Here is a 26,320-nt window from a genome sequence, read left to right on the forward strand (position 1 = left end):
CCACCTCTCTCTAGGTTAAAGAATTCCAGAGATGCCCAGCCTTCTGAGAGAAGAAATTTCTACATCCCTTGGTTTTCAATCGTGGACTCTCCTTCTAAAATTCTAAAATTACCTTCTAATCTCCCGCTTTTAGAAACATTTCAATGTCTACCTAGCCATGCCCACCCGGGATCTGAAATGTCTCAATAGGGTCACTCCTCGTATACCGACACAAGCTGACCGGCTTCTCGTTTGGACAACCCTCTTCACCTAAGGATTTAGCTTGTAAATGTCCTGCATATTGTCTCCAGTACTACTTGCTCCTTTCTTGTCTGAAGAGAGCAGAACTCAGGCACAGTAAGTCTGAAAATGAACACCATGCCCCATCTGGTGGTCAACCAGAGGGTTGCAGAGAACACATGTGAACAGTTTCCTTTGCCGCAACACTGGAGGAACTCAGCAGATCAAGCAGCATCTGTAGCTGGTGAAGGGTCTCAGCCAAAATGTTCATTCGCTTTAATAGATTTTGCCTGGTGCTTTGTTCCTCCAGCAGTTTCAGCATCTGGAGAATCTCTCATGTCTAAATTATCTCCTTCCTTTGCCCTTTGATCTTTGTTTTGATGAAACCAATGAAAAGTCATGATGCTGTGAGATCTTCAGCAGAATCATAACAATTTTAGTTATGGTCTCAGCTCTGCGTTTTTGTTTCCTTTTTGTTTGCTATGTACCTGTTGAAATAAAGTCAATTCAATTCAATTCTTTGCACAGATGAAAGAATCCCAACTACTTACACATCCAGCTGATAAGGAAACACAATGCCTAGGAATAAAAAGGGCTGTAGAAAGTGCTGGATACTGCCCAGTCCATCACAGGCAAAGCCCTCCCCATCGTTTTCTCTTCTTTAACCCATTGTACAGCACTTTGAATTACGTCAGTTACATGAAAAGTGCTCTATAAATAAGTTATTACTATATTTTTTTTATTTTCCATCAGCTCAAGTTGGTAAAATTTGAGGTACGGGCATAGCCAAGCACACTCATTTCTCAAATGCTAGAAACCTTTGGTCCAGTAGGGTTTATTATTGAGGCTTTCTAGCGATTTATATAAATGTTGCTGTCTAGCCCTAATTGTTTAATACAATTATGTAGTGACTTTGGGATGATAACAGTACTATTTGGACAATATATATATACCTTGTTCATGTTCAATGGTCTTTCAATTTCCTCTTTTGTTGTTTTTCACCTCTTGATTTCTGTATGTTGTATGCATTTGGAGTGGCTATATCTATTGAGTAAGTTATTCTTGCTTGGTTATTCTGTAATACTGTACATAATATCCAGACAGTTATTATGGATTGTCCTATCTGTAATAATGGATTGGTCATAATATAATTTGTAGGACTCTGATTCTAAAAATTGGATCAGGTTGGTACTTATAGTAAGTTATCGTATCTTTTATGAGTTTGCATTTTAAAGCAAGATTTTGATGATTGATGCTTTCCACTTGATTATGCCTGTGTAAGTAATCAGATTGAGTTAAACTGCTCTAGGATCTTGTAATGTTTTGGATTGTTTCTGGATTCTCTTAGCATTTTCTGCATTTATCATCTTGAGTTTGTTGGTCTTTTATTATGTATTTTTGATCATTTTTTGTGTTAACCACCTGAAATTAACCACCCGGTATTAAGGCTTCAGTATGGCTACAAGGAACCCCTCTGTTTCTGGGAAGAGCTCTCCAAATCTGAGCCAGGTATTTGATGTTTCCATGTAAACTTCTAGTCTGCTCGATCGTGGGGATGTCTTCCATGAAGGTCATGCTCTTTCATTGGTTAACTTTTTCAACTGTGTTGTTGGTAATGTCTTCATTGTTCCGGGTTGTGCTTTCATTTCAATTTAGTGGTGTGTGCTCTCTATCAGCTTTGCATATGCTCATGTGGAGTACTAATCTAGTTTTCATTGCTGAAAATATATTCTTAGAAGTTCGATCTGACTGTTGTGTAAATTTTTATGTCTGTTATTCCTCTTCCTCATTCTGTTCAAGTGTGTCTAGTATTTTCTAAAAGCTATCATTTCAGTTCTTATTTTTCTTTGCAAATTATTCACATCTGTTTCAGACCAAGATATTATGCAAAAGGAATGTGTTAATATAGATACAGTGGGACTGTTTATTGTCTTGGTTATGTTTTTACTATTGAGCTCTGTTTGGCATTTTTGCTTAAGCCATAAAGTAAGTTCTGTCAAAAGTTTTCCCTTTAACGCACTATGATGTATTTTCTTGGCTTGTTGATATCTCAGATACTTGTATGTTTCATATTCATCGTTTGGTTGTATTGCATTCTGCAGCTCTGTTTTGTATTCTGTGAGCTCTTTTGCACTTTTCTTGATGTTTACTATTCTGCACTTATCTGACCAAAGTTCATGTTTATATCTTTCAAAAATAATTCTACTTTTTGAATTAATTGCTTTAGCTTTACTGATTAAAGAATGTATAATTTCAAATCATCCATGTATAGAAGGTATATCGGGGCTGTTTTTGATTTGATACACTATTTTTGTCCAATTCATTGAATTAAAGAGTGGGTTTAAAGCTATACAAAACCACAGTGGGCTCAGAGGGTGGCTCTGGAAAATGCCTGTTTATTTTGGTAATGGTGGTTGTTAACAGTGTTTTTTTGGTTGTTTCTTAGGATGGTTATAATATGCCAATACTTCATCAGATGTAGGAATTTCACGAGTATTGGGTATAATATGTTTTTTTTCTCAGCTCAAGCTGGTAAAAGCACATTTATTTACAAGGTGCACTGGCACAAGAAAGCAGCATCCATCATCAAACATCCCCACTATTCAGGTCATGCCTTCTTCCCACTACTACCATTGAGCAGAAGGTATAGAAGCCATAGGTCCCACACCATCAGGTTCAGGAACAGTTATTACCCTCCAACCATTAGGCTGCTGAACCCTCACTCATTAAAACTCTGAACTGATTCCATAACCTCCAGATTTACTTTCAAGGACTCTTTACAACTCACCTTCTCTGCATTTTTTATTTGCACCATTTGTCTTCTTTTGCACATAGGATGTTGGTCAGTCTTTGTTAAAGTTTTCATAAATTCTATTGGGTTTTTTATCTCCCTCCAAATGCCTGAAAGAAAATTAATCTCAATGTATGTGTATATAACATACTTTGATAATAAATTTAATTTGAACTTTGAATGTTGACTCATAGCAATGTCTCTTCCAAAAAAAAAAGCCTAGAATAAATTTTGTTTTGTCATCCCATACTTTACTCTGTCCTCTTGTATGGAGCAAAAGAAACATGTTAACAATGAAAATGTCACCTTTCATTATTCACAATCAAATCACTTCTGTAACACCAATGTCATTGGCAGCATCATGGTTAGTGAAGAAGAGGCATACAGGAGTGAGATAGATTGGCTGGTTGATTTGTGTCATAACAACCTTGCACTCAATGTTAGCAAGACCAAGGAATTAATTGTGGACTTCAGGAAGGGGAAATCGTAAGAAAAATGTACCAGTCCTCATTGAGGAATTAAGCATGGAAACTGAGCAATTTCATGCTCCTGCATGTCAATATCTCAGAGGATCTTTCCTGGGCCCTACACATTGATACAATCATTAAGAAAGCATGCCAGCAGCTCTAATTTCTTAGAACTTTCAAGAACTTTAGCATATCTTCAAAGACGCTGACAAACATCTAAAGTTGTGTAATGGAGAACATTCTTACTGGTTGTGCAGGAATGCTAAAGGCTGCAGAGAATGGTAATAGAGCTTTGACCAGCGGCCAATCCGGACATTGAAAGTTTGAAGAAGAGAGGACTTCAATCGGGTCCATGAATAGAAGTGATGAGCAGTTCACAGCAACATAATAGAGCTTTGACCAGCAGCCATTCGGCATTGGGGATTAATTAGTAAGAGCAAATTAAAGGAAGGTGGGGCAAGCTAGCAGCCATCATCTGAGTGGTGATTTTAAGGCTTTAGTTCTTCGAGGCTTCAGCAAAGAGAGACTTCGCTCAGCTAGGTAGAGATGACGGGCAGGATAGTGCAATGCTCCTCTTGCGGAATGTGGGAAGTCAAGGAGACCTGCAGAATCCCTGACCACTACAAATGGGAGAAGTGGGACCAGCTGCAGCTTTTAACAAACCGTGTTAATGAGTTGGAGCTGGAACTGGATGAACTCCAGGTCTTTTAGGAGGCTGAAGAGGTGATAGATAGGACAAGTAGGGTAGTTACACCCAAGGTGCAGGATACAAGAAACTGGGTAACAGTCAGGAAGGGGAAAGGCGTAAGGAGCCAGTGCAGAGTAACCCTGTGGTCACCCCCCTCAACAACTTGATCGTGTGGATAGTCAGAGGCTCTTTCCCAGGGCTGAAATAGCTGCCACAAGAGGGCACAGGTTTAAGTTGCTTGGGAGTAGGTACAGAGGAGATGTCAGGGGTAACTTTTTTACTCAGAGAGTGGTGAGTGCATGGAATGGGCTGCCAGCAATGGTGGTGGAGGCGGATACGATAGGGTCTTTTAAGAGACTCCTGGATAGGTACATGGAGCTCAGAAAAATAGAGAGCTAAAGGTAAGCCTAGTAATTTCTAAGGTAGGGACACGTTCGGCACAACTTTGTGAGCCGAAGGGCCTGTATTGTGCTGTAGGTTTTCTCTGTTTCTAATTGGTATATCATGTTGGATACTGTCGGGGGAAATAACCTAACGGAGAATGTCACTCTGGCACTGAGTCTGCTTCTGTGACTCAAGCAGGAAGGGGGAAGAGGAGGCACGCTGTAGTGATAGGGGATTCATTAATTAGGGGAACAAACAGGAGGTTCTGTGGATGAGAACAAGATTCCCAGATGGTACGTTCCTTTCAGGTGCCAAGGTCTGGGATATCTCAGATCAAGTCCTCAGCAATCTTAAGGAGGAAGGTGAACAGACAGAAATTGTGGTCCATGTACGTACCAATGACATGGGTAGGACAAGTGATAAGGTTCTGCATAGGGAGATCAGGGAGTTAGGTACTAAGTTAAAGGGCAGGACCTCCACTTTACTTTATTGTCACCAAACAATTGATACTAGAGCATACAAGCATCACAGTGATATTTGTTTCTGCGCTTCGCACTCCCTGAAGTGCAAATCGAAATAAATATAATTTTTTTAATTTAAATTATAAATCATAATTAGAAAATAGTAAAGGGAAAGTAAGGTAGTGCAAGTCAGGTCCGGATATTTGGAAGGTATGGCCCAGATCCGGGTCAGGATCTGTTCAGCAGTCTTATCACAGTTGGAAAGAAGCTGTTCCCAAATCTGGCTGTACGAATCTTCATGCTCCTGAACCTTCTCCCAGAGGGAAGTGGGACAAAACGAGTGTTAGCTAGGTGGGTCTTGTCCTTGATTATCCTGGCAGCACTGCTCCAACAGTGTGTGTTGTAAAGTGAGTCCAAGGATGGAAGATTGGTTTGTTTGATGTGATGGACTATGTTCACTATCTTCTGCAGCTTCTTCCGGTCTTGGACTGGACAAGTTCCATACCAGGTTGTGATGCACCCTAGAAGAATGCTTTCTACGTTGCACCTATAAAAATTAGTGAGGGTTTTAGGGGACAGGCCAAATTTCTTCAGCTTTCTCAGGAAGTAAAGGTGCTGGTGGGCCTTCTTGGCAGTGGACTCTGCTTGGTTAGACCAAGTCAGGTCATTTGTGACATTCACCCCGAGGAACTTAAAGCTTTTGATCTGTTCCACCTGCGCACCACCGATGTAGATGGGGTTGTGCAGTCTGCTACTCCTTCTGAAGTCAACAACCAATTCCTCCGTCTTGCTGACGTTGAGGGATAGGTTATTGTCTTTGCACCATGCCACCAGGTTCTTAATTTCCTCTCTGTACTCAGACTCATTACCCAAGATACGGCCTACAATTGTGGTGTCATCAGCAAACTTGTATATTGAGTTTGATGGAAACTTGGCCACACAATCATGGGTGTACAGTGAGTACAGCAGGGGGCTGAGTACACAGCCTTGTGGGGCACCAGTGCTCACAGTGATTGTAGAGGAGAGCTTGTCCCCTAGATTTGGGATCTCAGGATTGCTACCCATGCCACATGCAAGTGAAGCTAGAACTAGGAAGATTATGGAGTTTAACACATGGCTAAGGATTTTATGTAGGAGGGAGGGCATAAGATTTTTGGGTCATTGAGCTCTCTTCCAGGGAAGGTGGGACCTGTATAAAAGGGATGGTTTGCACTTGAACTGGAGGGTGTCTAGTATCCTAGTGGGAAATTTTGTTAAAGCTGCACAGTGGGGTTTAAACTAGAATTGCAGGAGGTGGGAACGGTTACTGGAGAGGTTGTGGAGGCAGATCTTGGTAAGACCTCAAAGTCAGGAATCAAAAAGTTGAGCATGGTACGACAAAATCGAAAATGGTGAACACAGGACTGAAGGGGTTGTATCCGAATGTGTACAGTGTATGGAATAAGGCAGATCAAATTGCAGATTGGCAAGTATGATGTTGTAGACATCACTGAATCATGGCTGAATGGTTATAGCCAGGAGCTTACTGTCCAAGGATACACATTGTATTGAAAGGGCAGGCAGGAAGCAGAGATGGTGGCATTGCCCTGCTGGTAAAAAGTGAAATCAAATCATTAGAAAGAATAAAAACACAAAATGCTGGCAGGCCAGACAGCATCTATGGGAGGAGGTAGTGACAACCTTGTCCATTCATTCCCCCCCCCCATCCCTCCCCACCGACCTCCCTCCGGGCACTCATCCCTGCAAAAGGAAGAAGTGCTACACCTGCCCCCACACTCCTTCCCTCACCACCATCCCAGGCCCCAGACAGTCCTTTCAGGTGAGCCACCACTTCACCTGCGAGTCAGCTGGGGTGATATACTGTATCCGGTGCTCCCGATGTGGCCATTTATACATTGGGGAGACCCGCCGCAGACTGGGAGACTGTTTCACCGAACGCCGGCGCTCAGTCCTCCAGCAGTGGCGGGATCTCCCTGTGGCCACACACTTCAATTCCACAGACCACTCCCACTCCGATATGTCTGTCCATGGCCTCCTCTACTGTCAAGATGAGGCCACACGCAGGTCGATGGAGCAATACCTTATCTCCCGCCTAGGTAGCCTCCCACCTGCCGGCATGAACATCCAACTCACAGACCTCCGTTGATACCCCTGCCCCCCCTTACCCCCATCCCTATCTATAATTTTAGTCTGGTTCTCTTTCTCTCTCTTTTTCCCCCCTCACTGTAATCTCCCCCCAGCCCTACCTTTCTTTCTCTTTTATTTCCCATAATTCTCCACCTTCCCCCTAGCCCATTTCCCTTCAGCCTATCACTTCCCAGCTCTCTACTTCATCCCTCCCTCTACTTCTTATCCCCCCCGACCATCCCATGTTCTTCACTCCTGATGAAGGGTTTCAGCCCGAAACGTCGTCACTACCTTCTCCCATAGATGCTGTCTGGCCTGCTGAGTTCTGCCAGCATTTTGTGTTTTTATTTATTTCCAGCATCTGCAGATTCACTCGTGTTGTCATTAGAAAGAAGCCTATGGTATTACAGGAAAGATGTAGCATGGATAGCACAGTGGCTGGTTGGCAAGAGGCAAAGAGTGGGAATAAAGGGAGCCTTTTCTGACTGGCTGCCAGTGTCTAGTGATATTCCACAGGGGTTTGTGTTGAGACCAATCTTGTTACATTATATGTCAATGATTTGGATGATGGAATTGATGGCTACATTGCAAAGTCTGCAGGCGGTATAAAGATAGGTGGATGGGCAGGTAGTTTTGAGGAAGTAGAGAGACTACAGAAGAACTTAGATAGATTAACAAAATGAGCAAAGAAAAGGCAGATAGAATACAGTGTTGGGAAGTGTATGGTCATGTATGTTAGTAGAAGAAATGAAACAGTTGACTTTTTTTCTAAATGAAAAGAAAATACAAAAATCTGAGATGCAAAAGAACTTGGGAGCCCTTGTCCATGATTCCCTGAAGGTTAATTTGCAGGTTGAGTCTGTGGTGAGGAAGGCTTTTACCACATTAGCATTTGTTTCAAGAGGACGAGACTATAAAAGCAGATGTAATGTTGATACTTTATAAAGCATTGGTGAGGCCTCACTTGGAGTATTGTGAACGGGTTTAGGAGCCTTATCTTATAAAGGATGTGCTGAAACTGGAGAGAGTTCAAAGGAAGTTCATGAAAATGATTCCAGGATTAATTTGCTTGTCATATGAAGAGCATCTGATGGCTCTGGGCCTGTATTCACTAGAATTCAGAAGAACAAGGGATGATCTCATTGAAACCTATCGAATGGTGAAAAGCCTTGATAGAATAGATGTTGAAGGGGTATTTCCTGTGGTGGAAGAGTCTAAGACCAGGGGATACAGCCTCAGAATAAAGGGGCATCCTTTTAAAACAGAGATGAGGAGGAATTTCTTTAGCCAGAGAGTGGTGAATTTGTGGAATTCTTTGGCACAGGAAGCTATGGAGTCAAAGTCTTTAAGTATATTTAAGGCAGAGGTTAATTGGACAGGGTATGAAGGGATACGTGGAGAAGGTAGGAGATTGGGTGTGAGAGGAAAATTGGATCAGCCATGATGAAATGTTGAAGCAGACTTGATGGGGCCAAATGGCCTAATTCTGCTCCTATATCTTATAGACTCAACCAGTTCCATCACAGTTACAGAATCCTCTCCATTGAAGAATATCTACAAGAGTCAATGTTTCTGGAAGGTGACATCCATCCTCAAGGACCCTCTAACATCCGGGCCAGGCCCGCTTCTCAATTCCACCATTAGGCAGGAGATACAAGAGCCCGAAAATCCACAACTTAGGGTTCAATAAGAATCCAGATGCTTGAACCTAGATCAACACAAACTACTGGAGGATCTCAGCAGGTCAAAATGAAGATGTCCTATGGAAGATTGTCAGCCTGCAAACTCGATTGTCCATTTCTCTCCAGATGCTGCCTGACACACTGACTTCTTCCTGAATTTTATGTCTTCAAGCTTCAACAGTGGCTTTTTCCCCACTGCCATCAGGTTCGTGAACTGAACTCAGAAACTCTAATACTACCTTGGAATGTATTTCTTCTCTCTTTCAAATTACACTAATGTTGTTTATTTTTGTTAATTATTTTGCTTGTGAGTTTGATTCATTTTAGAAATGAACTGTACTAATGCTGCAAGGAATTAATTTTCGTGGGATTTAACAGATCTTCAAGATGGATATAATGAGGGGGGCATAGGGAAGCGTCATGTATTTTTCTCACTGCTGCCATCAGGAAGGCGGTACAGGAACCTCAGCACCCATACCACCAGTTTTCAGAACATTCACTCAACTTGACTCACTCCAACACTGAAATAGTTCCACAACCTATGAACACACTTTCAAGGACTCTTCAACTCGAGTCTTGATATTTATTGCTATTTATATATTATTATGATTTTTTTTCTTTTTTTGTGTTTGTGCAGTTTGTTGTCTTCTGCGCATTGGTTGTCTGTCTCTGTCGTGAGTGTTTTTTCATTGATTCTATTGTTGTAGTGTTCTCGCTCAGGTGTAAAAGAACTCTGAACTAAACACCAAGCATAAACCAGTCACTGAGGCAGTCCCAGTAAGATTAACCATTTACTGTTCACTCTTCCACATGGAAGTATGGCGAAAACTGTTGATAAAACAATACAAAATATATACAGTATTTGTTTCCTTCTTGACATCACATTTACATCATAAATACTTGCAAAAGTAAAACTACAACAACTATATTACATTAAAGTGCAACATACAGTCAGAATCTACCTTCGCCATCGACTGGCTTTAAATACATTTCAACACAAATTATCCGCAACTCTTTAAATAACAAAAAACATAAACTTTATCAACCGTCATTACTTTTAACAGAATCAGCGTTAACATTTTTAATTCAACATATCGATTATCTCATGAACTTACGGCGTTGCTTCTCTAATGTTTCTGGTGCGTAGAAAGAAAACTTTTCTCGCACTGATCCTGAACACATAAGCCCCCTCCTTCCCGTTTCTCCAAACCGGTATTTTCCCACAAGACGCAGCGTAACCAGGTGTGACGTCATCGCATGCCACGATATATCACATACAACGAATTTACAATCTTAACTTTAACTAGAAAACGATAACAAACGAATTACTAAAGTGAAAATATAATAAACTCAACAAATGCCATAAAGGCAACACACTCCCCGCCTGACCTTCTTAAGGTCACAATGAACATAATACAAAACTTCAGTCTCTAAATCAGTCCTGAGGGAGAAGTAGAATGACTTTTGCAATTGGCCTTTGGTAAATTTTCACATCACCTTGGTCAGAAGTTTTCAACTCAACCTTCCTGACATCTCCATCCCTACTAGGGAACGTGGCAGTGATTCTGGCCATTGGCGATTTGCTTGTCCCTGAGCAGGACTAAATCTCCAACTTGAAGATTCCTGCAGGGTTCTGTTCACTTTTGTCTGTGTTGCAACAAAGGTAAATATTCATGTCTCCAACGAGACCAGAACTGATTTGCCAAAGCCTGGACCTGTCTCCATTGCTTTGTGTACAAATCCTTATCAGAGAAGTCCCCTGGTGGAGGGGGAGCTCCTGCCTTCTGCGTAAGGAGCATTGATGGCGAGAGTATGAAGGGGCTTTCCGGGTCAGAAGACACAGGTAGGAGTGACCGTTCATTTATAATTGCTGTGACCTCTGCCATTAGTGTGCACAGTACCTCATGGGTCAGTCAGGTGCGTTGCTGCAGAAACATTGAATCCAGAATTCTCCTGGCGGTTCCAATCATCCACTCCCATGCGCCTCCCATGTGGGAGGCGTGTGGTGTGTTAAACTCCCAGTTGCATCCCTGCTGACTGAGGTACCTTGGCACCGTTTTGTCCATCCCCAGCTCCTTGGACGCTCTGACAAAGTTCGTGCTGCAATCAGACCTTAACTGTTTTGCAGGGCCTCTTAGTGCAAAGAAGCGCCTGAGAGCATTAATGCAGCTGGATGTATCCAAAGATTCGATGACCTCAATGTGTACCGCTCTTGAACTCATGCAGCTAAACATGATGCCCCACCGTTTGCTCTCTGCTTGTCCTCCTCTGGTGCATCTCATAGTGATAGTCCAGGGACCAAATACATCGAGCTCCACATATGTAAAAGGAGGGCAGGCTTCGAGGCGCTCTGGTGGGAGGTCTGCCATACATTGAGCTTCCAACTTGCCTCACAGTTTCCTGCAGGTTACACATCTGTGGAGTACTGAATTGATCAGTGTTTTACTTCCCAAGATCCACAGTCCCGCTGCCCTTATTGCTCCTTCTGTCAGGTGACGGCCCTGATGCTTTACCTGTTCATGGTGATGGCGAGTGAGCAGTAAGGACACATGGCTGTCTTTGGGCAGGATTACTGGACTCTTTTCTGCAGCTGGAAGTTGGGAGTGTATTAACCGGCCTCCAATGCAAATGATATCGTTCTTCAGGATTCGGGTTGAATTTCCTCAAAGGGCTGTCCTTTCGTATTGGTTTATTAGCTTGGAGAGCCGAAAACTCCCTTGCAAAAGCTGCTCTTTGAGTTGCTTTAAAGATGACATCCTTTTCCTGGGCCAATTCATCCGCAGTGCAAGGTAAGTAACATTTATGCCATAAGAAATGGAGGAAATTGCGATGGTCCTCCTGTACTAAGAAGCTACGGAACATCTGCTGGATGTCCGCTAAGATTGTGACCTTCTCCTTTCGGAAGTGCAGCAGGACCCCGAGAAGGGTATTGTTGAGGTCGGGGCCTGTGAGGAGCACGTCATTAAGGGAGACACCAGCGCACTGAGCACTGGAGTCAAAGACCACCCTGATCTGATTGGGCTTTTGTGGGCGGTAAACCCCAAACGTTGGGAGGTACCAGCACTCCCCGCCTTCCCTCAGTGGCAGTGCTACTTCAGCATGTCCATTAGCAAAGATCTTCTCCATGAATGCTAAGTATTGTTGCTGCATCTCAGGTTTCCTTTTCAGGGTTTTTTGCAAGGACGTGAACCGCATGACTGCCTGCTCTTTGTTGTTTGGCAAGCACTGGCATGGTTCTCTGAAAGGCAGTGGGGCAACCCCATTATTTGCTTCATCTCTGAAGACCTTGGTGTCCATTATTTTTAAGAAAATGGCATCTTGAGCTGATAGAGCAAGTTTATTATCATGCTCAGTTTGAGCGAAGACTGACTGTCCCAGTGTCTTGTCGGTTACTTTACATTTGTTAAAGCCTTGTCGTGCTTTCTTGATACACATGAAACTTGCGCAGGGTTGAAAAATTGAATGGCGGCCACTCTCTAGCACATTGGTCTTGAGTGTGTTAACAGGCAGTTTGTTTACATTGCCAAGGCACACCTCTCCTATCACCACCCAGCCCAGATCCAGGCGTTGGGCAAAGGGGGCGTCATGTGGTCCATTGACCTGCTGCCTAACCTTGTGCACCTGGAGAACATCTCTTCCTAATAGCAGGAGTATTTCTGCTTTTGGATCCAGTTCTGGGATGTGCTTGGCAATGTGGTGGAGATGTGGCTGGTGTAGCACTGCACTTGGCGTCGGGATCTCAGTGTGGTTATTCAAAATTTCATTGCACTCTAAAAGTGGAGGGAGACAGATAACAACTTTACCATCCAGGGACTCGAGCTGGAAGCCTTCTGCCTTCCTTCCATATGTTTCCACACTGCCTGAGCAAGTTCTAAGGTAGTATGGGAACTGATTACTCTCAATGTTGAACAAGTCAAAGAACACTGGTCTGACTAGTGAGCGATTGCTCTGATCGTCCAGAATTACATAGGCTTTGATAGCCTTGTCTTTGGTTCCCTTAGGGTACACCTTAGTGAGGCAGATCTTTGAACAAGAATGGTTTGACTGAGCTTGACCGCAAACTTCTGTGCAGCTCGAGCTGACAACAGTTGTCCTGGAGTGAGCCTCTCCCTCCCCGCCGTCCTGTTGTGAGGGTGAAGGAGCTTTGTCAGTTTGCGGTAATGGGCCAGGATGCATGGCCCCATCGTGATTAGTACTATTACATTCCGGACACTTCACGGAGATCGTACACTCTCTAGCAAAGTGAGAGGTCGAGGAACAGCATTTAAAACATATTTTTTCTCCCTGAGAAGGGCCATCCTCTCTTCAAGGGGTTTTTTTCCTAAACGTTCTGCATTTTTTGAGGGGGTGGGGTTTGTTGTGCAATGGACAATTCTTGCTAGGGTCATTGTTAGTTGTAAAGGCTTCAGTTTTACACACTGAGACAGGTTTATTAATGTTGAAATTATTCGAAGTGGATTTAACTGGCTTGGTGTAAATTGTACTGCTACCTGGACTCATGAAGCTAGGGTCATTTCTTTTCTTTGTCTCCTTGCACACAAACCTAGTGAAATACTCAAAGGGAGGAAATCGACCATCATTCTCTTCCTTGTACTCTGAGCCAACAGACACCCACCTTTCCTGCAGCCCAAATGGAAGTTTGTCCATGATTGGTCTAATCCCGTATGAAGTATCTAGGTATGATAGACCAGTTAAATAGCCATCTTCTTTGGCACCTTGAATCTCCATGAGTAAATCTCTGAGCTCTCTTAACTTAGTGTGGTCCTTGGCTGACAACTTAGGAAAATTTTCCAGATGTCAAAATAGTGCCGTTTCAATAATTTCAGGGGCCGCATAGCACTCCCAAAGTCTCTCCCATGCTTTGCGTAAGGCTAGCTTGGGGTTGTACACTGAACATATGTGTCTCACCTGTTCGCATGATTCTTTTCCAGCCATTTTGTCATAAGATCCAACTCTTGGGTTGCTCCGAGCTGGACTCCATGGATAGCGTTGGTGAATGAGGAGTACCATGCACGGTAATTTTCAGGTTTATTGTCAAACTGGTATAGTCCTGAAGTGACGAGATCTCGTTGTGCTAAATACTGTGCCATGGGTTCAACTGCAAATGGCATGCTGGCTGGGGGAATATGTCGGCAGGTATATGACTGACGGTGTACATCTGTTATGGAATTTGCTGTTCTGAATTCAGCTTTTGCCTCTCCTCTCGCCAAATATGGTAAGTTTGGTGTCGAGAATTATTTGTCATCAGCCCTTTCATTCTTGAATTCATCACAGAGTTGCAAGGGTAAATTGTCTTCCTCAGATGGATGTGATGCAATTGGGCTTCTCTGAGACTCCTCATGAGGTGGGATTTTATCATATAAGTATGGAGAGGAAGAACGAATCTTCAAGTCCATTTGAGATCGGACTTGTGCATTCCAATCTGGTCCTTACTGAAGTAGATTTTACGTCAACCAGAACATGCATTTCTTCAGCATTTCTTCTATTATCTCTGCTTCCACCCTGGCAGCTTCTGCTTCTCAGTGTAGCGTCAGCACTTCTAACTCTGACTCTATCCTTACCTTTTCCAACTGTTTTTCGGCTTTTCTGGCAGCCGCTTCCTTTTTCAATTTTGCTTCTTGTTCGGCGTACAACGCTCGCATCTTGGCGGCTTCTGCCTTAGCTCTTGCATGGGCAGCCTTACTTGTTGATGCCCTACTGCCCCGTCACTGGATGGCAACAACTTGATGCTGGATCGTGATGTCATTGCAGCACTTGAAACACCTGGTACTGCCATCTTTTCACTGTAGTGTTCTCGCTCAGGTGTAAAAGAACTCTGCACTAAACACCAAGCATAAACCAGTCACTGAGGTAGTCCCAGTAAGATTAACCCTTTACTGTTCACTCTTCCACATTAACGTATGGTGAAAACTGTTGATAAAACAATACAAAATATATACAGTATTTGTTTCCTTCTTGACATCACAGTTACATCATAAATACTTGCAAAAGTAAAACTACAACAACTATATTACATTAAAGTGCAACATACAGTCAGAATCTACCTACGCCATCGACTGGCTTTAAATACACTTCAACACAAATTATCCGCAACTCTTTAAATAACAAAAAACATAAACTTTATCAACCGTCATTACTTTTAACAGAATCAGCGTTAACATTTTTAATTCAACATATCGATTATCTCATGAACTTACGGCGTTGCTTCACTAATGTTTCTAGTGCATAGAAAGAAAACTTTTCTCGCGCTGATCCTGAACACATAAGCCCCCTCCTTCCCGTTTCTCCAAACCGGTATTTTCCCACAAGATGCGGCATAACCAGGTGTGATGTCATCGTATGCCGCGATATATCAGAGACAACGAATTTACTTTAAACAACCTTAACTTTAAGTAGAAAATGATAACAAAGGAATTACTAAAGCGAAAATATAATAAACTCAGCAAATGCCTTAAAGGCAACACAATTGTGTTTCTTCTGTATTTGTATTTACTATGAATGCCCACAAGAAAATGTATCTCAGAATGGTATATGATGACATCTATATACTTTAATAATAAATTTACTTTGAACTTTAAATTCAGAAAGCACGCAATTTTATGCCCAGGGAAAGGGAATCAAAAACTAAAGGGCACAAGTTTAAGGTGGTGGGGAGAGATTTAATTGGAGCTTGAAGGGCAACCTTTTCCAGCCTGAAAGTGATCAGTATGTGGAATGAGCTGCCAGAGGAAGAGGCTGAGCCAGGCAACTCAACAAGACTTGGACAGGTACACGGATAGGAAAGGGCCAAACACAGGCAAATTGGACTGGCTTAAGGGGGAATCCTGGGCATGGACCAGTTGGCTTGAAGAGCCTGTTTCCATGTTGTAAGACTCTTAAGGCATGCTAATGGTTCTCAAAGAATAGGTCTTTCCTTTATCAAAATTGCAGTCATCCCTGATAACCAAGGGAAAATTAAAGGGTAATTTAGTCAGTGATCTACTGTTAAGTTTCCTTTTGTTTAGTACTCTGGAAACTTCAAAAAAGACAAGTGAACCTGTGCTTTGAAGCACCAAGACAAGGACAAGGGAATAAATGAACCTTATTTAGAAACAGTCCTGTACTTACTGATTCTATTAATGTGCTTGGCTAAAATACCCAGTCTTACAGAGCCCCTGAGGAAATGTTTCATTACAGATGTTTTCAGCACAGTCCAGCTAGAAAGGGCTCCAAAAACCATGGGATGAGTTCATAAACAGATGGAGACCTCAGCTTCCAAGGGACACGGTCACAAACCAGCAGTAAACCAAACACTTCTGGCACCACAAGAAGATTGGTAAATGCTTTTTGCCAATCAAAGTAAAGTGCAAAGCTGAAATTCACAAGCAGGAGTCATAAAGTCATAGGAGTCAACCAGCATGGATCAGGATCTTCAGCCCATCTCATCTATACTGGCCAAATCTAAGCTCAGTCTACTTACCCATGTTTTGTCCCATATACCTCTAAACCTTTCATGTCCATGGACCTATTGAGCTGACTTTTAAATGTTGTTAATATACCTGCCTCAACCACTTCCTCTGGCAGCTCGTTCCATGTACTGGTTACCCTTTGGTGAAAAGTTTGCCTCTCAGGTTGCGATCAAATCCTTCCCCCTCACTCAAGCCTGTGCCCTCTAATTCGTGATTCCTCAACAATGGAAAAAGATCGTGCGTTCAATCTACCTGTGCTCCTCATTATTTCATACGTCTCTACAATGTCACCCCTCTGTCTCCTAAACTCCAGTGAGTGAAGTCCCAACCTGGCCATCCTCCCACTATAACTTAACCCCTTGAATCCCAGCAATAGCCTTAAAAATCTTCTTTCAGGAGTACAAATCAATATGCTTTCTAATTAGTTTTGTGCCACCTAAAGGGCCAATCACTTCCTATAGTTGAACGTAACACAGGCATATTGAAACATACCCACAGAAGTACATTGAGTCCATACTGGCTCCTAGGTGGACAAACCCACCACTGACATTCCTGAAATCTATCACCTCTCACTGCCCCCTACCTCCTCCTGATCGTCACTTTTGGGGAATTAACCTACCAACATTAGTCACAGACAGAATGTGAAAGCCTCTCACCAACAGCCACGAAAGTCAGGATGATCGCTGGATCTCTGATGCTGGAAGGATGTGACACTACTTCTTGTCTACTCTGCTGTTTCTTTACAGAGGTTGGTTCCAGGTTCCATCACCTCACTGATGTCAGACCTGAGAATCTGTAAACTTTCTTTCAACCAGTGTAGAGTCACAGAGTGCTATAAAGAAACAGGCCCTTTGGTCCCTACCAAATGTATTTCACCTAGTCTAGTGCCATAGACTTGCAGACAAACCATAGTCCTCCATATCCCTCCCATCCATGTACCTACCCAAACTTCTTTTAATTGTTGAAATCGAACTTGCATCCTCCACTTCTGCTCATTCTACACTCTAACCAGCCTCTGAGTAAAGACATTTCCCCTCAGGTTCTCCTCAAGTATTTCACCTTTCACCCTTAACCTATCTGATGCTAGTCTCCCCCAATCACAGTGGGGAAAAACCTGCTTGCATTCACCCTATCTATACCCCTCATCATTTTGTATACCTCTATCAAATCTCCTCTCATTCTCCTTCCCTCCAGGAAAAAAGTCCTAACCTATTCAACCTTTCCCTGTAAGTCAGATCCTCGTCCCAACACCATCTTTGAAACATACGGTAAACATTCAACAATGCTTTTTATCAATTATGCTGCCAGTGTATAATCCACGAGCAAGACCTTGAATTGAGCAGTTTATTGCATTGAAAGGCAAACCGTGTAAGGCAGCCAGATGTGCGCTCTACTGAACCAAATCCAGCTGTTGAAGTGTTTTTGTATTTCAGTCTATTTTTGTTCCATTTGTATCATCACTAATAACCAACCGAACTTTGTGTGTATTGAACAAGGATAACGAAGGGAAACAAACTTGGTTCATGTCTGTTTTTTTTTATTTCTGGGTAACAGTTTTGAGATCAAATGACACTGCACTGAATTTTCTGGAGGAACACATTTACTGACAGTAGTCAAGAAGGTCCATGAAAATTGAATCAAAAGACATTATTTTCAGCTTTAACTTCCTTAAAGCTCTTTTTTACTTTGACATTTTTTGTGATGCTAGAATATCTGGCTTATTTACTGTTGGGTCTGCACTGCACTGGACAACATAAACCTCTGTTGCGTCACCAGGATGAACCTTCCAGTCACTGAGAAGATTCTGGGAGGCAGAGGCAGGCATACATGAACCACATGGTAGGCAGACTACAGGATGGGGTGTGAGCCGATGTTTTACTCCATTTTGCCGATTAAAGCTCCCATTGTGTGCCGATTAAAGCAACAATGAAGATTGAAACATTGAGGCAAACGTGGAAGGTGAGTGCCAGCTGCCTGCCTTTTGATCACCCTGCTACCGGAAGAGCCTGCCGCTGTATCTGTTACCCAGGTTTTCTGCATTTTGGATATGGACTTGGACAACAGAGTTTTTTCAGTCATTGTTTTTATATCCTGTGTTTTTCACCCAGTCTTTCTCATCTTTTTAATGTAGGTAAATGGGATTTGGGGATCGATGTTTTTGTTCTATATTGTTCTTTTTTTTTGTGCGGGAGTAAAGATTTGGGAGTTTATGTGCCTGTTCCATTTTTGTTTGTTCTTTTGTGAGGGGAGGTGGGATTTGGGGGTAGATGATCACACTGCCTTTCTTTTCTTTCTTGCTTCCATGGCTACCTGAAGAAGAACTCTGGAGTTGTGTATTCTGAAAATAAATGACCCTTTGAACCTTTGACGGGTTGGACCAATGGATTTACATCTGCAAGAGATTTCAACAGCCTGCATCATTGTATTCAATCTCAAAATGCCTTTCTCTCTGTAAGGCCAAAGAAACTCATCATGACCTCAGTGACAATCACCAATGCACCATAGGAAACAACTTACCTGGATACATCACAGCCTGGGATGGTAACTGGAAGAAATTGCAGAGTTGTGGACACAGCTCAGCACGACATGGAAACAAGTTTACAGACTCTTTCTACTCTTTGCACTGCCTCAGTAAAGCAGGCAACATAATCAGAGATCCCACCCACCCAGTCATTCTCTCCTCTCCCTCCCCCCTTCATAAGACAGAAAATAATAAAGCCTGAAAGTGTGTACCATCAGACATCAACAACATATTCTACCCCACTACAACACTGAACAACAAAGATACTGCTTACTGAATACATTTGGGTGCAGTTTATGGATTTGGACTACTGATCATAAAAGTTAATTTCTTGTTTCTCCTATGCTTTAGAAATAATTTGTTATCCAGTGTAATCAGACTAACTAATGGACCCCTCCTAGGCTAAAAATGAACTCTTGAACTTGCAGCTTACCTTGTCGCAGCCCTTGTATCATATTTGTCTCTTTGCAAGGCACTTTCTCTGTAAGTGTAGCACTATATTCTGCGTTCTATTTTCTTTATTAATCAACATATCCCACTCGGTCCTGATGCAGAGTTTCAACCTGAACCATCCACAGTTCCTCTCTCTCCACAGAATCTGCTCAACCTGCTAGGTTGCTCTAGCAGATCATTCTGCAAGAATCATTTCTTGATCCCATTCCTGATCTTCTCTCAGAGGGTGGTGAGAGAATGGAATGAGATGCCACTTCACAACTGAAGTGGTGGATGTGCGTTTGACTTCAACACTTAAGAAAAATTTGGATAGGTACATGAATGGGAGAGGTACAAGTTCAAGTTTAGTTGTCAATCAACCACATACATATATACTGCCCGATGAAGCAATGTTCCTCTAGACCAAGGTGGACAACCTAATACATGTAACTCACACACAACACATTAAGTAATATTACTACAAGTAAATTAACAAATAATCAAATAATAATGGAGTACTATGGCCTGGCTACAGGGCGACGGGATGAGGCAATATAACAATATGGCAGAGACTAATTGGGCGAAAGGGTCTCTTTCTGTGCTATGTTTTTTATGACTCGAACTCATTCTGCTCCTTGCCCCGTTCCCCTGACCTGAGCAGTATAGCTCAGTGCCTGTAGTAACACACACCAAATGCAGGAGGAATTCAACAGGTCAGGCAACATCTGTGAAGAGCAATAAACAGACGTTTTGGTTTGGGGCTCTTCCCAAAGACTGGAAAGAAGAGGGAAGAAGTCAGAATAAACAGGTTGCAGGAGGGGAAGGAGTGTCTGTAGGCTTTTTGTTGTTACTGTTGAAGTTGGTGTCTGCAACAGAGGCGGGGTTACCAACAAGCATTCTTTATTGAAGCTAACAGCTGCCATCTGACATCAGTGGTTGGTGTAATTCAAGATCAAAATTGTTTAATGTCATTTCGAGTGTAAAGGAGAACAAAATAATTGCTTCACTAATCGCAAGCAAGAGAAAATCTGCAGACGCTGCAAATTCGAGCAACACACACAAAATGCTGGAGGAACTCAGCTGGCCTGACAGCATTTTGTATGAATTGTTTCTCCAGATCCCATACAGTGCAAAAAAAAACCCACAATAAGACAAAGAACACAAAAATAATAAAAACACAACAATGATAGATACAAAAGATAGTAGCTTATATACATAACTGATAGCACATTCATAGTGATGCTAGATATAGGAGTGTCTGAATATTAGGTGATTCTGACAGAAAATTATAAGATAGTGGTGCTGGGGAGAGGGATGTGGTGAGATGGGCTAGTGGGTAGAGGTGTTAATCAGCCTTACTGCTTGGGGAAAGTCGTTGTTTTTGAGTCTGGTGGTTGTGCCATGGATGCTATGAAGCCTCGTCCCTGAGGCAAACAATAAGTCATAGCAAATGGTGAAAGCTCTTCTTCAAGCTGGCAGCCCTCATGTAGGCAATATTTGGTAGCTTACTCTATGTTGGATATATTAACCTACTTTGCCTTCCTTTCAGTTTATCTTAATTTTGGAAACTTTTTCTTAATTCTCGCACTTCTGTGTCTCCTGCTCCCTTCCAAGTATGACAGTCAGTGTTACTGCGCCCCAATGTATGGATGACTTAAAGCTTGCAGTTGAACATTTTAAATTTTACGTTTACAGTCAGGAAGGAAAGGTGCATTCTGAATTGAGACGGCTCGGTCTAAACCAGCGTGTTTCTGAAGCAGGACCGCTCAGTCTAAACCAACCATGTTTCTTCTTCATTTTAATATATTCATTATGTTTTGAGATAAATCGCTGATTAGCATTCTTCTCTGTTGGGAGAACTCATCCATTACCTGAAAGTAATTACGTACCTTATTCCCATGTGATGGAGAATTACTTCTGACAGTAAATCAACTCTAATTAATGATGCTAACGACAAAATAATAGTAAAGCACACAGATGTAGAAGCCTCATTATCTGAAGTGTTTTGTTAGAGCCTTTCTGATAACTTTGAATGTTTAACCGTTTATCTTTATAGAGTTAGGAATGTGTCCGTTGGTATTTTCACTTCCATACAAAAGGTCACTTCAGTGCGGTGCGGTAACTCAGGCCCCACAATGACATTCTTTTCAAATGCATGGATGTTTAACAATTTTGCAGCATTTCCCATGCTGTAGACTCTGGACTTTGAGATGTTCTGTGAGAAACTGTTTCTCCCAAGTTGCCCTCCGATGAGCAGTGCTGGTGAACTGCCTCTGTCCTGTGGCGATCACAGCCCGGTGCGACAGAGGGCGAGGAAAATAGACAGCAAGCTGCAAAGGGCTTCACCTTCTGGACTCCAACCCTGGAAGTGAGCATTTGGTGACCTCAGGTGATGGGATTCGGATCTCATGTTCTGACAGAAAAGAGAAAGGCACAAGTCTGAAAGCAACAAGACTCACAGTTAATGACATTGAGTATCTCCTATGGGCATTTTGGAGCAGATGGTGCTTCAAGAGTTCCATCTGTGGAGAGACGTCAGTAGTACAGTACACTGTAAAAAGCCTGCCTGTAACCATCAATGCTTCCATTTGTATATCCCCAGCAGCCACAATGTTGTCTCAAAGAGATGTGACTTCATTGCGCATGGGTCCTGCAGGGGATGTCCTTTAGTCTGCATGCTTACTTTAAAATGTTGGCAAGAAAGCATGGGGGGATGTCAGAGATCAGATTTGTTTTGAACACAAAGTGGTGAGTGTGTGGAACACATTGCCTGAGGTAGTTTTAGAGGTAGATACATTAGAACCATTTAAGACACTCTTAGATAGGCACACAGAGGAAAGAAAAATAGACGGCTATGTGGAAGGGAAGGGTTAGATTGAACTTGGGGTAAATTGAAAGGTCATCATGACATTGTGGGCCAGAGGACCTGAACTGTGCTGTAGTAATAATGTAATCAGTAAGGGCTTGTCCAGCCCTCAGATAGCTGCAGAAGCCAATCTGCAATCCGCATGTTGAAGTGGTAGCTGTGATTAGTGGTTGTGCTGTTTGGCTGTTCATTCTCTCCATTCACAGCTGCCGCTTGTTCTCTGTGTCATAGCAGGGGTTGCTGGCATGAGGTGAAGCTCCTTTTGAATACATTTCTCCAAGTTCATCTACTGAGTGCATTGTTTTCACAGTTTTTAGGTGTAATGTTGAATTTCTTCAGGCTGTTATTCTTGAAGTGTTTCCTTTTGTGGTGAACTACATATACCTGTCTAGAGATGCCCCCCCCCCCCGCTGACCCGCTGACTGCTGCTGTGGCCCCTCCCACGGACCCCGGTATAAAGGTGATTGGAGCCTGAGCCCCAGCCTCAGTCTCCAGGATGTAGCATGGTGGTCAATTGCTACTTGTTCTTTCTTCCAGCCAATAAAAGCCTATATCTCGCCTCACGTCTCCAAGAGTTATTGATGGTGCATCAATTTTATTGGCTGGAAGTTTTAAAACATGGAAAGTATTTTAAGTCTGGAAAAATTAGACGTGGACCCCCAAGCTCCAGAAGCAGCTCTTGCCTTTGAACTCTGGCTTACATGCTTCCAATCATACTTGGAAGCGATTCCAGTGACTGAGCCTGCCACAATGTACAAAATACTACTATCCAGAGTAAGTCCGAAAGTATTCTCCCTTATCAGGGACCTGCCGACCTACCAAGGGACATTGGACGCCCTCAAAAGACAGTACCTGCGGCCAGTGAACACCGTCTATGCAAGACATCGCTTAGCGACGCGGCGGCAGTGACCCGACGAGTCGAGCGGGGAGTTTCTCCGAGCCCTACAGACACTCGTGAGAAATTGCGACTGCAAGGGACTGACAGCGGAACAACATGCAGAGCTGCTAGTACGAGACGCCTTCGTTACGAGGATCAGGTCAGTGTACGTGCGCCAGCAGCTGCTGGAAAATGCCGATCTTACCTTATGCTCGGCGATCGAGATGGCCGACACGCTGGAGGCTGCTCTGCAGAACGTTAACGCTGTCCAGCCACGCGATCCCCCACCGGTTCCGTGGACGCTGCAGACCCCACCACCGCCGTCCGTGAGCGAATTCACCAACACCGCTGCCAGTTGCGAGTCCACGAGCTCCCCGAAACCGACCACAGCTGCTGCCAGTTGCAAGTCCGTGCAGTGTTACTTCTGTGGACTCGAAAAGCACCCCCGAAAATGCTGCCCGGCCCGAGAAGCTACCTGCTCCAGCTCCATTTCGCCAAGGTCTGTAAGTCGGAACCACGAGCGGGGTCAGGCAGCACTGCGTGTGAGGCATGGGGGCTGCCATCTTGCCTGCCCGCCTCATGCGAGACATGGGGGCGGCCATCTTTGGCGACGCCACCTCGCTCCGCCCCCGAGCCACCAGTGCTTACCGGGCACCAAGACGGCGGTTCAACTCTGGCCACCTTAACCCTCAACCAAAGCGCTCCACACCAGCTTGCAAGGTCAATGATGGACATCCTGGTGGAGGGGCACAGGACTAGCTGCCTGTTTGACACGGGCAGCACTGAGAGTTTTATTAACCCGGACACAGTGCAACTCTGCGGACTCGTGACAAGGCCGGTAAGCCAGAGGGTCACCATGGCTTCTGGGTCGCATTCCAGACATCCGGGTGGGTTGTGTAGCGACATTGGTGGTGCAGGGCACAGAATATCGGGACTTTGCGCTACTGGTCATGCCTCAACTGTGCGCGCCTGTGCTATTGGGGCTGGACTTCCAGAGCCACCTCGAAAATGTGACTATGGCATATGACAGGCCCCTCCCACCACTCACTGTCAGGAATCCTCAGTTTTGTGGGACTTCGTCATATACCCCACTACTGACCACACACACACACCGACCCACACATCCCACCCAGCACCATGCCAACAGCTGCGCTACTGACACCACTTGCAGCCTCTCCACCCTCAAGATCCCCCCCCCCCCACCGCTGTTCTCCAACCTGACCCCCGACTGTAAACCTGTGGCAACTAAAAGCAGGAGGTACAGCACGGGGGACAGGGCCTTCATTCAGTCGGAGGTGCAGCGGCTGCTCAGGGAGGGGATCATTGAGCCAAGCACAAGTCCTTGAAGGGCCCAGGTGGTTGTTGTTTGGACTGGGCAGAAAAATAGGATGGTCGTGGACTATAGCCAGACCAACAATAGATTCACGCAGCTTGATGCATACCCCCTACCCCACAACACGGATATGGTCAACCAGATAGCTCAGTACAAGGTGTACTCGACAACAGATCTGAAATCCACTTATCACCAGCTCCCCATCCGCCCAGAGGACCGCCCCCACACCGCCTTCGAGGCGGGCGGCAGGCTCTATCATTTCCTGTGCATCACCTTTGGTGTCACAAATGGTGTCTCTGTCTTCCAGAGGGAAATGGACCGGATGGTGGACCAGTGCCAACTGAAGGCCACATTTCCCTATCTGGATAATATCACCATCTGTGGTCACCACTGGCCGGATCACAACGCTAACCTCCAACGATTCTTCCAAATGGCCTAAGCCCTGAACCTTAATTATAACTGGGACAAATGTGTGTTCGGAACCACCCGACTCGTTATCCTTGGGTATGTTGTGGAGAATGGGGTCATTGTTAGAACTCCCTCTTCCCACCACACTCAGAGACCTCAGACGGTGCCTGGGCTTCTTTTCCTATTATGCCCAAAGGGTTCCTCACTACGCAGGCCCCCTGGTCAAGTCTACCACTTTTCCCCTCTCAGCCGAGGCCCGCGCGGCCTTCAGCCGTATTAAAGGGGACATTGCCAAAGCAATGATGTATGCGGTGGACGAGGCCATTCCCTTCCAAGTAGAGAGTGACGCCTCCGATTTCGTGCTGGCTGCTACCCTCAATCAGGCGAGCAGGCCAGTAGCATTCTTTTCTCGTACCCTTCAAGGCCCTGAAACTCGGCACTCCGTGGTGGAGAAAGAAGCCCAGGCCATAGTGGAAGCTATTAGGCACTGGAGGCACTATCTCACCAGCAAAAGGTTCACCTTGCTGACCGACCAGCGCTCAGTTGCGTTCATGTTCAGCAACCAACAGCGGGGCAAAATCAAAAATGATAAGATTTTGCGGTGGAGAATAGAACTCTCCACCTACAACTATGATATCCTGTACCGGCCTGGAAGGCTCAATGAGCCCCCTGATGCCCTATCCCGGGGAGCGTGCGCCAGCGCACAGCTCTACCAGCTATACACCCTCCATGCAGATCTTTGCCACCCGGGGGTCACCTGATTTTACCATTTCGTGAAAGCCCGGAATCTGCTGTACTCCCTTGAGGACATCAGGATGATAACCAGGGACTGCCAAGTCTGCGCTGAATGCAAACCGCACTTCTACCGTCCTGAAATGGCGCAACTTATCAATGCCACCCACCCCTTTGAGTGACTGAGTGTTGACTTTAAGGGCCCCCTTCCCTCCACCGACCGCAATGTCTACTTTCTCAACATTATAGACGAGTACTCGCAGTTCCCCTTTGCCATCCCCTGCCCCGACACCACTGCCATTTCTGTCATAAAAGCCCTGCGCCAGCTCTTCACTCTGTTCTGATATCCCTGTTATATCCACAGTGATATATCCACAGTCCTCCCTTATGAGTGATGAGCTGTGCCAGTACCTGCTGGCTAGGGGCATTGCTACTAGTTGGACCACGAGTTATAATCCCCGGGGTAATGGACAGGTGGAGAGGGAGAATGCCATAGTGTGGATGGCCACACTTTTAGCCCTTAAGTCAAAAGGGTTGCCAGTCTCTCAAAGGCAAGAGGTCCTCCCCGAGGCACTCCTCTCTATCCACTCCCTGTTATGTACGTTCACCAATGCCACCCCTCACGAGCGCCTATTTTCTTTTCCCAGAAAGTCTGCCACTGGGACCACCCTACTGGCTTAGCTGACATCCCCAGGGCCAGTGCTGCTCCAGAAACATGTGACGAGCAATAAATACTCCCCGCTGGTCGAGAGGGTTCACCTTCTACATTCGAACCCCCAGTATGCCTACGTGGTCTTACCTGATGGGCGGGAGGACACGGTCTCCATCCGCGACCTGGCGCCCGCAGGAGCAGCAGACCACTACCCCGAACACTCCACGGTAAC

This window comes from Hypanus sabinus, chromosome 10, assembly GCF_030144855.1.
Source record: "Hypanus sabinus isolate sHypSab1 chromosome 10, sHypSab1.hap1, whole genome shotgun sequence".
NCBI classification, from domain to species: domain Eukaryota; kingdom Metazoa; phylum Chordata; class Chondrichthyes; order Myliobatiformes; family Dasyatidae; genus Hypanus; species Hypanus sabinus.